Below are 9864 nucleotides of genomic sequence, written 5' to 3' on the forward strand. Positions count from 1 at the left end.
GACAGCACAGGGAGTCGCTGGCTCCAGCGACGATGATGAATAGAGACCCCAACACACGGCACGTGAGGCACTGGCCACACAGTCCCACACGCAGGCCCCAAGGTGACCCTGAGCTGTGTCTGGGCAAGAGCCACTGCAGGCACGACAGCCCCATCCTGGAAATCTCTCTGACTTGGTCTTGCCTCAGACCCCACCGCAGCCGGAGCGCCCCCTGCAGGCCCTCCCCATATCATGCTTCCCCATTCTTTCTCATGGGCAGGACCTGGCCTCTGGGGCCCCTCACCTGCGCCACCCTTCCTACCAGGCTCCCTGCCTTCCCCAAGTTCACAGGCAGCAGGCCGACGTCGGCGCCTGCGCACTTGCTGTTTCTTTCTGTCTTCCCCTCCCCCCTCCCCCCCCCCCCCCGAATTATTGCCTCCTCTGAAAAGCCTGTCTGGCCAATCCCCCGCCCGTAACACTGCAATTCCCGAGTGTTCCCAAGTCCTGCCATCCCTGCATCTCTCCGAGGGGTGCTGTGCGGATTACCTGGCTGAACCCCTAGGGCCTGGCCGAGACCGCTCAGTAACTGTTAGATCTTTTTCGTTTTTATTGTCTTTAGAATTATGACGGTTTTACTTATCTTTGTTGCTCCCGGAAGCCGGCCTATAGCAAGTGCTCAGTAAATAGTGAAGGAATGAAGGGGGCGAGAGGGAGGAAGAGCTTTCTGAGGGGACGCGCAGCGACGAGGTGGCCCCGGGCCTGACCTCCAGGCACTTTCTGTGGCAGCTCTCTTGGCTCTTGCCCCTGGCGGTTTCAGGCTCCAGGCGGGGCTGTGTGTCCGCCTTCAACCAGGGAAGCTCTCGGTACCTGGCGATGTCAGGTGAAGTTACCTGAGTGACGTTCCTGAGGACGGCCCACGGCTTTGCCCAGTGAACTCTACTCTTTACCAAGTGGAGTCTTCTTTGGGGAGACAGCAGGACGGTGGGAACTCCAAACTGGGTTTGGGCCACCCCCTTGCACGTTCCTAGTCCCAATTCTGGCCTAGTGCAATAACTGTGTTTAATCAATAGACTCAGGAGAAGCCTGCTTTGGTCAATAGACATTTTAATATTCTCAGAAGAAGACTCTTAGCTCCTCGTCCAGTTTATTATGGGGCAGAACGTGGCTCCCTGCCAGCAGCCACCCCAAATGTCTTCATCCGTTTTGCATTTTTAGAGCCCCCCAGAGTACCTGAACATAAGGGAGAGAGCAGGGAATCTGGAGCAGGGGCTGTGGGTGGACCCATAGTGCCACCGGGTGGGCCAGCCCGTGTCAGGTACAGCGCAGCCTTTCTTTAAAATCCCACCAACAGCTGTCAACCGCATTTCACAGCGGAGGAAACCGGGGGCTCAGGTGATCTGGCCAAATGTCACAGGATAGGAACATCTTCCTTCCATGAAATCTGACTTCCATGAAAACCTTCAGTTTTAGCACCTGTAAAAAGAGGGTAATTATGTTCGTTTCGCAAGACGCAGATAAGAATGTGCACGAGCGGGCCTTAAAAAGTTTTTTTAAATTTAACAAAGGGCTCCTTTCCCATTATTGACATAAAAGACCACAAGCTGACACCTGTCTTGCTGCCCTTGCTTGTAGATTCGCCCCTGCCCTGCGCTGCGCCCCACCCCCCAGCTGGAAGTCAACTTGAAGGGATGTTTTTTTGTCATTCCTGGGCCTGGGGAGGGGCCCTGATTATGACGCTGCAGAAACAGGGTTGGGAGGCTCCAAGATAATGCGAAGGGCCCTTACATGTGTATATGCTTCAGAGTTTACAAAACACAGCCGCAGATGGTATCTCCCTTCAATCTCATTTCATCTCTGTGACACACGAGCTCTTGCTCCCATTTCACAGAGGGGACAAGTAGCTCAGGCTGAGGGGGGATGCACACCCCGGGCTTGTACGGCAGGCAGTGTGCCTTTTCTGGATCAAGCAGCCGTTCACTGTGGAGCTGTAGCTCTGAAAGAGTGCCTCGCATGGGAGCACCTTGGTGAAATGCTGATTCCTCAGCTCACCGGGTCTGGATGGTCAGTAGGTCCGGGGCCAACTCCAGAAATCAGTACTTGTATCCAGTTCGCCTGGAAGCTGGGTCGCTGGTACTCTGTGGATCACAGTTTGAGCTGCAACAAAGGATGCAGAGTTCTGGAAATCTCGGGGCAGACACGAGTAAATCCCTGCTGGAGATAAACACCACTGGGAGTGGGTGTGGGAGGGGTTGGGGGAGCAGGAGGTAGATCGGAGGAGGCACGTACTGAAACATCTCAAGAACGTTTGGGCCATGGGTGCCTGGGCCGCTCAGCCGGTTAAGCATCCGACTTCGGCTCGGGTCGTGATCTCATGCTTCCTGAGTTTGAGCCCCGCATCGGGATCTGTGATGACAGTGCGGAGCCTGCTTGGGATTCTCTCTCTCCCCCCATCTCTCTCTCTCTGCCCCTCCCCCACTAGCTCACACACTCACTCTCTCTAAATAAGTAAATCAACTTAAAAAACAAAAGCAAAAACAAAAACAAGAGTGTTTGGGCCAAGCACTATGCCAGAATGTGTTCATTAATTTCCAAACATTAAAATATATATAGATATATCCTCCACTTACGTGAAGTGCCTAAAGTAGTCAAACCTAGAGAGATGGAGAGGAGAGTGGTGGTTGCCCACGGCGGGGAGAAGAGGGGATGGGGAGCCACAGCAATGTGAATGTACTTCACGCTACTGAACTGCACATTTTAAAATGGGTGAGTCAATTTTATGTTATGTGTATATTTTATCACAATACATGTATACACACACATATGAAAGGGAGCTTCTCTGAGTATGACATAAAGCCTGGAAACCATAAATTAAAAAAAATCAGGGGCGCCTGGGTGGCTCCGTCGGTTAAGCATCTGACTTCGGCTCAGGTCATGATCTCACAGTTCCTGGGTTCAAGCCCCGCATCGGGCTCTGTGCTGACAGCACGGAGCCAGGAGCCTGTCCCGGATTCTGTGTCTCCCTCTCTCTCTGCCCCTCCCCTGCTTGCACTCTGTCTCTCTCTCTCAAAAATAATAAACATTAAAAAAAATTTTTTTTTAAATAATAAAAATTTAAAAATCAACACATTGCCTACACGATAATCAAAATTTCCGTGTGGAAAAATTACCAAAAACAAAATCAAAAGGCAAAGAACAAACTGGGACAACACGGACAATACAAAGGATGAAAGCATCTGAGTCCCTTATACGCCAAGAAGAAAAAGACCAACAATGCAGGAGAAAAACTACTTTTTAATGCCGTCATTTGCCCTGTTAGCAAATATCTGTTTAACACGTAAGCACCTGACACAATTCTAAGTGCTGGGGATATCCCAAAAAACAAATAAACAAATAAATATATAAAAACAATATTAAGACGAGATTCAATACCCGTTGGGGAAAATGACAAAGTAAATGGGGAAAGTATATAATACGCTGGAAAGCAATGAGTGATATGGAGAAAAGTGCAGCAGGTGTGAAGGAGGAGACAGTTGTGCCGAGGGGCGTAGGTTAAGTGATTCATCAGAGCAGGTCTCGCTGTGAAGGTGATATTTGAGCAAAGCCCCGAAGGGAAGAGAGATCTTCTCACGGTGACGAGTGGGGCCAAATGACCAGGAAAGACCCTGAAGGGTCAGGCCTGGGAGGCCAGAGGGCAGCAGAATGAGGTCAGGGAAGTCACAGGGTCCCACATTATTGTCTACACATGGGTGAGTGGTTGCAAAGATTCCTGGTCCTCTTTCACACAACATGGGAGCCCCCTGGCAAGTAATGAGCAAAGAGATGACCTAAGCCGATTTCTAGCTTTAAAGAGAGACTTTGGCCACTGGGTTACCAAAAGACTGAGAGGGACAAAGGCAGAGGCAGAGAAGTGGATTAGGATAATCCAGGCAGGTGGCGCTGGCCAATGGGGCCAGAGCTTCAGCTGTGGAGATGGTAACTGGTCGGCTTTGGGATGTATTTGAAGGGACAGCCAATGGAATTTCTTAACAGATCGGCTGGGGAGGCCACGTGACAGAAAGAGACGCGTCAAAATGACGCCATGTTTTGGGCTTGTGCAAACTGGAAAGGTGAGATGCTTTTTTTTTGAACTGGGAGAGGATGACATCTGAAGTGGGTTTGGGGGGAAGATGGCCTTGGAACTGGCGACATTAAATTAGAAGTGCCTCTAGGACATCCAAGTGCAGATTTCGGTTGGCCACACGGGGGAGAGGTCAGGGCCAGCTGGGGATAGAAACTTGGCAGTGAACAGCCTTTGGAGGGTACTGAGAACCGGGACACCCGATGCCATTGGCACAGTGTGGAAGTGGTCCAAGGACTGAGGTCTGGGGCAGGTCAGGGTTGAGAAGTCAGGGAGATGAGGCGGAGCCGTGAGGTGGGAGAAAAACCACGGGCGTGTGGTGTTCTGGAAACCAGGAGAAGAAAGGTGTCAGGGAGGAGGGAGCCCTCATGGGATCAGTGGGGTCAGAGGCTGCTTCTGGGCCAGGAAGCAAGAGCTCTGAGAATTACCGCTGGATGCGGCAAGGCTGTTGATGACCTGGCAAGGAGCCCGGGTTGGGGTGAGGGTGGAGGAAGAGGGTAGGCAAGAGAGAATGAGACAGAAGAAACAGAAGCACTGAGTGTAGAGAACTGTTGAGAAGCTTCGCAGTAAAAGGCGGTGGGGGGAGGGGAGCCGGACAATGGGCAAGGACGCGGAAAGTTCCCAGAAACAGAAATACGTGTGGCTTTTAAACATATGGAAAGACGCGGAACTTCATAATCAAATAAACAACAGAGATGTCATTTTATACCTCTTAGACTAGGAGAAATTAACAAGTCAATACTGTGTTATTGGAAGAGCAGAGAAGCCAACTGTCATCCCTTGTTTTAGGACTTTAAATTAGTACAGCCTTTCTGGTTGGTAAAAATGCACTTACAGGGGCGCCTGGGTGGATTTCGGCTCCGGTCATGATCTCGTAGTTGTGAGAGGGAGCCCTGCATTGGGCTGCGAGCCAGGCATGGAGCCTGCTTAAGATTCTCTCTCTCCCCTCCCCAGCTCGTGAGCACACACTCTTTATTTCTCTCTCTCTCTCTCTCTCAAAAAAAAAAGTACTTACACTTCAGCTCAGTAATTCTACTCGTAGGAATGTCCCAATGCATAAAGTCACACAGATATTCAATGACCATGTACAGGTATACACACAGCATTATTATGTATGATATTTATAATAAAACCCTGGAAGAAATCTAGATGTCTATGAACTGGCCTCATGGTATAGCCATAAAGGGAACACAAGCAGCTGTGTGTACCAGATGGACTAGGAAACATTCTGGATGATCATTCTGGACTAGGAACCAAGGAAAGCAAATGTATATTGTCTCTCATTTGTGATGAAAAGAGGATGCCTACATTCATGCTGTGCAGGTCTCAGAGATTTCTGGGAGCACACACAAGACACTGAAATCAAGGGTGACCCTGGAAGGGTGGTCTAGGGTTCAAGGTAGAGACATATTTTTACTCCACATCCTTTTTCACTGTTTGAAGTTTTACCCATGAACATGCACTGTGTTAAGAATTCACTTTATTATTATTATTATTATTATATTTGAGAGAGAGAGAGAGAGAGAGCAGGGGAGAGGCGCAGACAGAAGAGAGAGAGAGAAAGAATCGTAAGCAGCCTTCATACTCAGTTGCAGAGGCCCATGTGGGGCTCGATCCCACGACCCCGGGATCATGACCTGAGCTGAAATCAAGAGTCGGACACTCAACCGACTAAGCCACTCAGGCAGCCCAATAATTCACTTTAAAATAAAACTTCTGGGGGGCCTGGGGGCCTAGTCAGTTGAGCATCAGACTTGAGCAACTGGTGATCTAGCAGTTTGTGGATTTGAGCCCCACATCGGGCTTTGCACTGACAGTGCAGAGCCTGCTTTGGATTCTGTGTCTCCCCCTCTCTCTCTGCCCCTTCCCTCCTCTCTCTCTCTCTCTCTTACATAAATCAACATTAAAAAAATTTTTTTTAGGGCTGCCTGGGTGGCTCAGTCGGTTAAGCATTCAACTTCGGCTCAGGTCATGATCTCACAGTTCGTGGGTTCAAGCCCCGGGTCAGGCTTTGTACTGACAGCTCACAGCCTGGAGCCTGCTTCGGATTCTGTGTCTCCCTCTCTCTCCTCCCCCACTCGTGCTGTCTCTCTGTCTCTCAAAAAATAAATAAATGTTAAAAGAAGTTTTTCTTTAAATAAAAAAAATCTTTTTAAATAAAACTTCTGCCGTAGAGTTATATCATGCGGAGTTGGGGGGACTTTCAGGTGATCTAAGCCAGTGGTTCTCACACCCCGCCCATGGTCGGGCTGCATCAGAATCACGTGGGGGCTGCAAGGACACAGAGCTGATGGGCAGATCACATCTCGTGGGGATATGTGGGGATAGCATGGGGATAACAGCTCCTCAGGCCATTCCGAAACACAGGCAGGAGAATGCAGTGGGCACCGTGCTCACCGCAGCGTACAATTCTCTGGAAAAACTGACGGCCTTACAAGCGTCAAACATTGTTCTGGCGGCTGTTTTCCCCACAGTGAAGAGTCAGGCAAGAAGATCCCAGCGAGCTTCCCTGTCAGTCAGAAGAGACCGGTGATAAAGCAATATAATACCTTGCACTAACTAGTGCCCTTAACAGCCCTATGAGGACAGGCCCTATTACTATCCCCATTTTATAGATGAGGAAACAGAGGCACAGTAAAGTCACAAGCGAGAGTGAGTGGTCGAGCCATGATGTGAACCCCGACAGTCTAGCTCTTAAGATTAGAAACAGGAGAAAAAGAAAAAAACACAAGGATTCGGACCGACAGTGCAGAAGCGCGCCTCTGGTCGGGTCAGAGCAGCGCTCCCTGCAACCTGAGAGTCCGGAGAAACCCTGGGAGTGAGAGACTCGAGGCAACTGCAAGGCCATTTGATGGAGAAGACAGGTGGGGGCACTCATGGGACAGGAAGAAGGTCGATGAGACTGGCTGTGCCGATTGAGAAGGACAGACCGACTGAATATCTGACCACCCTAAAGCAGTACTTCTTTCCTGGTGTGACTTCTTTTCTTTTTTTAACGTTTGTTTATTTTATTTATTTATTTTTAATATTTATTTTTGAGACAGAGAGAGAGAGACAGCATGAACAGGGGAGGGTCAGAGGAAGAGGGAGACATAGAATCTGAAACAGGCTCCAGGCTCTGAGCTGTCAGCACAGAGCCCGACGCGGGGCTCGAACCCACGGACCGCGAGATCGTGACCTGAGCCGAAGCCGGACGCTTAACCGACTGAGCCACCCAGGCGCCCCACGTTTATTTTTGAGAGAGAGAGAGAGTGCGCGCAAGTGGGGGAGAGGCAGAGAGAGAGAAGGGACAGAGTATCAGAAGCGGGCTCTGTGCTGACAGCAAAGAGCCCGATGCGGGGCTAGAACTCGAGAACTGTGAGATCATGACCTGAGCTGAAGTCGGTTGCCCGACCAACGGAGCCACCCGGGGGGGCCCTGGCCCGACTCCTTTTTTATCTTGTTGGTGCAGCCTGGAGCTCCAGCCTGCTCTCTCCGCAGTCCGGCTTGGCTAGGCTACAGGAGGAAGGTTGAAATATATCTGAAACCTCACACATGCTCTATTGCAAATATTAATGTGCGTGTGGATCCCTTGGGGCTGCTGTTGAGATGTGGATTCTGACCCGGCAGGTCTGGGGGAGAACCTGACATGCTGCATGTCTGCCCATGTTCCCAGTCCAGCAGCCACACTATGAGTGGCAAGGCCTGTGCTTCTCTGCCTTGACTGCCCCTGGAAAACATCCGGGAGCTTTAAAAACTCCCAGTACCTGGGCCCCACACCCAGAGGTTATGAGTTATAGGGCTGGAATGTAGCCTGGCTATTGGCATTTTCTTTCTTTCTTTCTTTTTAAACTTTTAAGCTTTATTTATTTATTTTGAAAAAGAGAAAGCATGGGCAGGGGAGGGGCAGAGAGACGGGAGAGAGAATCCCAAGCAGGCTCCACACTGCCAGCACAGAGCCCAACTCGGGGCTCAAACCCACAAACTGTGAGATCACGACCTGAGCGGAAATCAAGAGTCAGAACTTAACCTACTGAGCCACCCCGGCACCCTTTGGCATTTTCTAAAGGGCCCAGAATTAAAAAAAAAAAATTATTTATGCTTTATGTTTATTTATTGTTGACAGAGAGAGACAGAGCACAGCGGGGGAGGGGCAGAGAAAGAAGGGCTTCAGGCTCTGAGCTGTCAGCACAGAGCCCTGCCTGCAGCTCAAACTCTCGAGCTGTGAGAGCATGACCTGAGTGAAGTCGGATGTTTAACCGACTGAGCCACCCAGGTGCCCCTAAAAGAAAAAAATTTTTAAGTTTATTTATTTAGGAGCAGAGAGAGAGAAAAAGCATGAGTAGGGGAGGGGCAGAGAGAGAGGAGAGAGAGAATGCCAAGCAGGCTCCAGAGCCCAATGCAGGGCTCAAACTCATGAACAGTGAGATCATGACCTGAGCCAAAGTCGGATGCTTAACTGACTGAGCCACCCAGGTGCCAGTATTTTAAAATGCTCTCAATATAGATAAGAGGTGCTTTAGAATCACCTGGGGAGCTTTTAAATATGTAGGTTTGGGATGCCTGGGTGGCTCAGTCAGTTAAGTCAGCTCTGGTCATTATCTCACAGTTGGTGGGATAAAGCCCCAACATCTGTGCTGACAGCCCACAGTCCGCTTGGGATTCTCTCCTTCTCTCTGCCTGTTAGGGCCCGCGCTCTCGCTCTCTCTCTCTCAAAATAAATAAATAAATGTAGGGGGAAAAAAATGTAGGTTCTAGGGCAACCATCCCTAAAGCTTTTTTGATTTGTAAATCTTAAAAAAGGTCCCCAAAGAAAGTGTATTTTAGTAAGCACCCCTGGAGATTCTGCTGCAGGTAAATGGTACTTACACTTGGAAGCTTCCCCCAATGCCGATGTCTGAGGGCTGTGATTACAGAGAAAAGGTTGGAGGGCCCCATTATCAGAATTGGCAAGTGCCCCCATTGAACCCCAGGCTCCTACAGCAGTAGGGCAACGGGGAGTAAATCACATTTAAAGAAATAATCTCTTTACCTGCCTTTCCCACTAAGGTTAATATACCTGTGTGATTATTTCTGTAGAACAGATCCAGAAATAGACCTGCTTCGGGAAGAGGAATTAGCTTTCCAATACAGACAGATACTGACTAGAGAATTCATTGAAATGCATCCCAGGTAAATCTTTTTGCCATCGAATACAGGAAAAACGAGATTCCCGTTGTGGCTTTCATTTGTATTTCCCTGATGAGTAGCGACGTTGAGTTCTTTGCGTTCATTCATTCATTTTAAAATACTTACAACTCACTTGTGATTTGCTTGATTACACCCACGGATGGGGTAAATCCTTAGACTTAGTAACCCTCACTTTCCTCCTCCATAAGACGCGGGCGATAACGTCTCCCAAGGTGGTTGTGAGGCTTAGGGTGCGATTTCATGAAGGTGCAGGACCGGGTGCGCAGCAGGTGGCCCCGAACCGTGTGCCACGGAAAGCCACCAGGGGCCCGTCCTCCCGCCGCGCAGCGCGCCGGGGTCCCGGGCGGAGCCGCACAGCTGGAGGGCGGCGGCGGACAGCAATTACCGACCTGCGAGGACCCGCGGCTCCTGCCACCTCCTCCGGCTCCCGCGCAGCCTCTCCCCCGTCGCACGCCCCCTTCCCCAACGAGCACCGCCGGCCGCGGCCCCTCCCCCCACCCCACGAAGGGACCAAAAACCCCGGGCCTTCGCGCGGGAACGCGGAGCCCCAGGCTTCCCCCGGTGTCTTGTCGCCCCCACGTGGCCAGTGTGAGCTCCTC

The 9864-nt window shown here is 50.4% G+C and overlaps 1 long non-coding RNA gene across 2 annotated transcripts; it reads right to left on the reverse strand.

Moving 5' to 3' along the window:
• Positions 1-1066: 1066 nt before the first annotated feature.
• Positions 1067-9648, reverse strand: LOC109498620. 2 transcript variants are annotated; one of them, XR_006595725.1, is made up of 3 exons: positions 9378-9648; positions 2029-2187; positions 1067-1452 (listed from the first exon to the last, which is right to left on the reverse strand). It is a non-coding gene; the product is annotated as an uncharacterized LOC109498620 (long non-coding RNA). The 2 variants fall into 2 exon arrangements; XR_006595726.1 differs by having other exon boundaries at positions 2029-2190.
• Positions 9649-9864: the final 216 nt, after the last annotated feature.

Source organism: Felis catus, chromosome A3 (genome assembly GCF_018350175.1).
Source record: "Felis catus isolate Fca126 chromosome A3, F.catus_Fca126_mat1.0, whole genome shotgun sequence".
NCBI lineage: Eukaryota > Metazoa > Chordata > Mammalia > Carnivora > Felidae > Felis > Felis catus.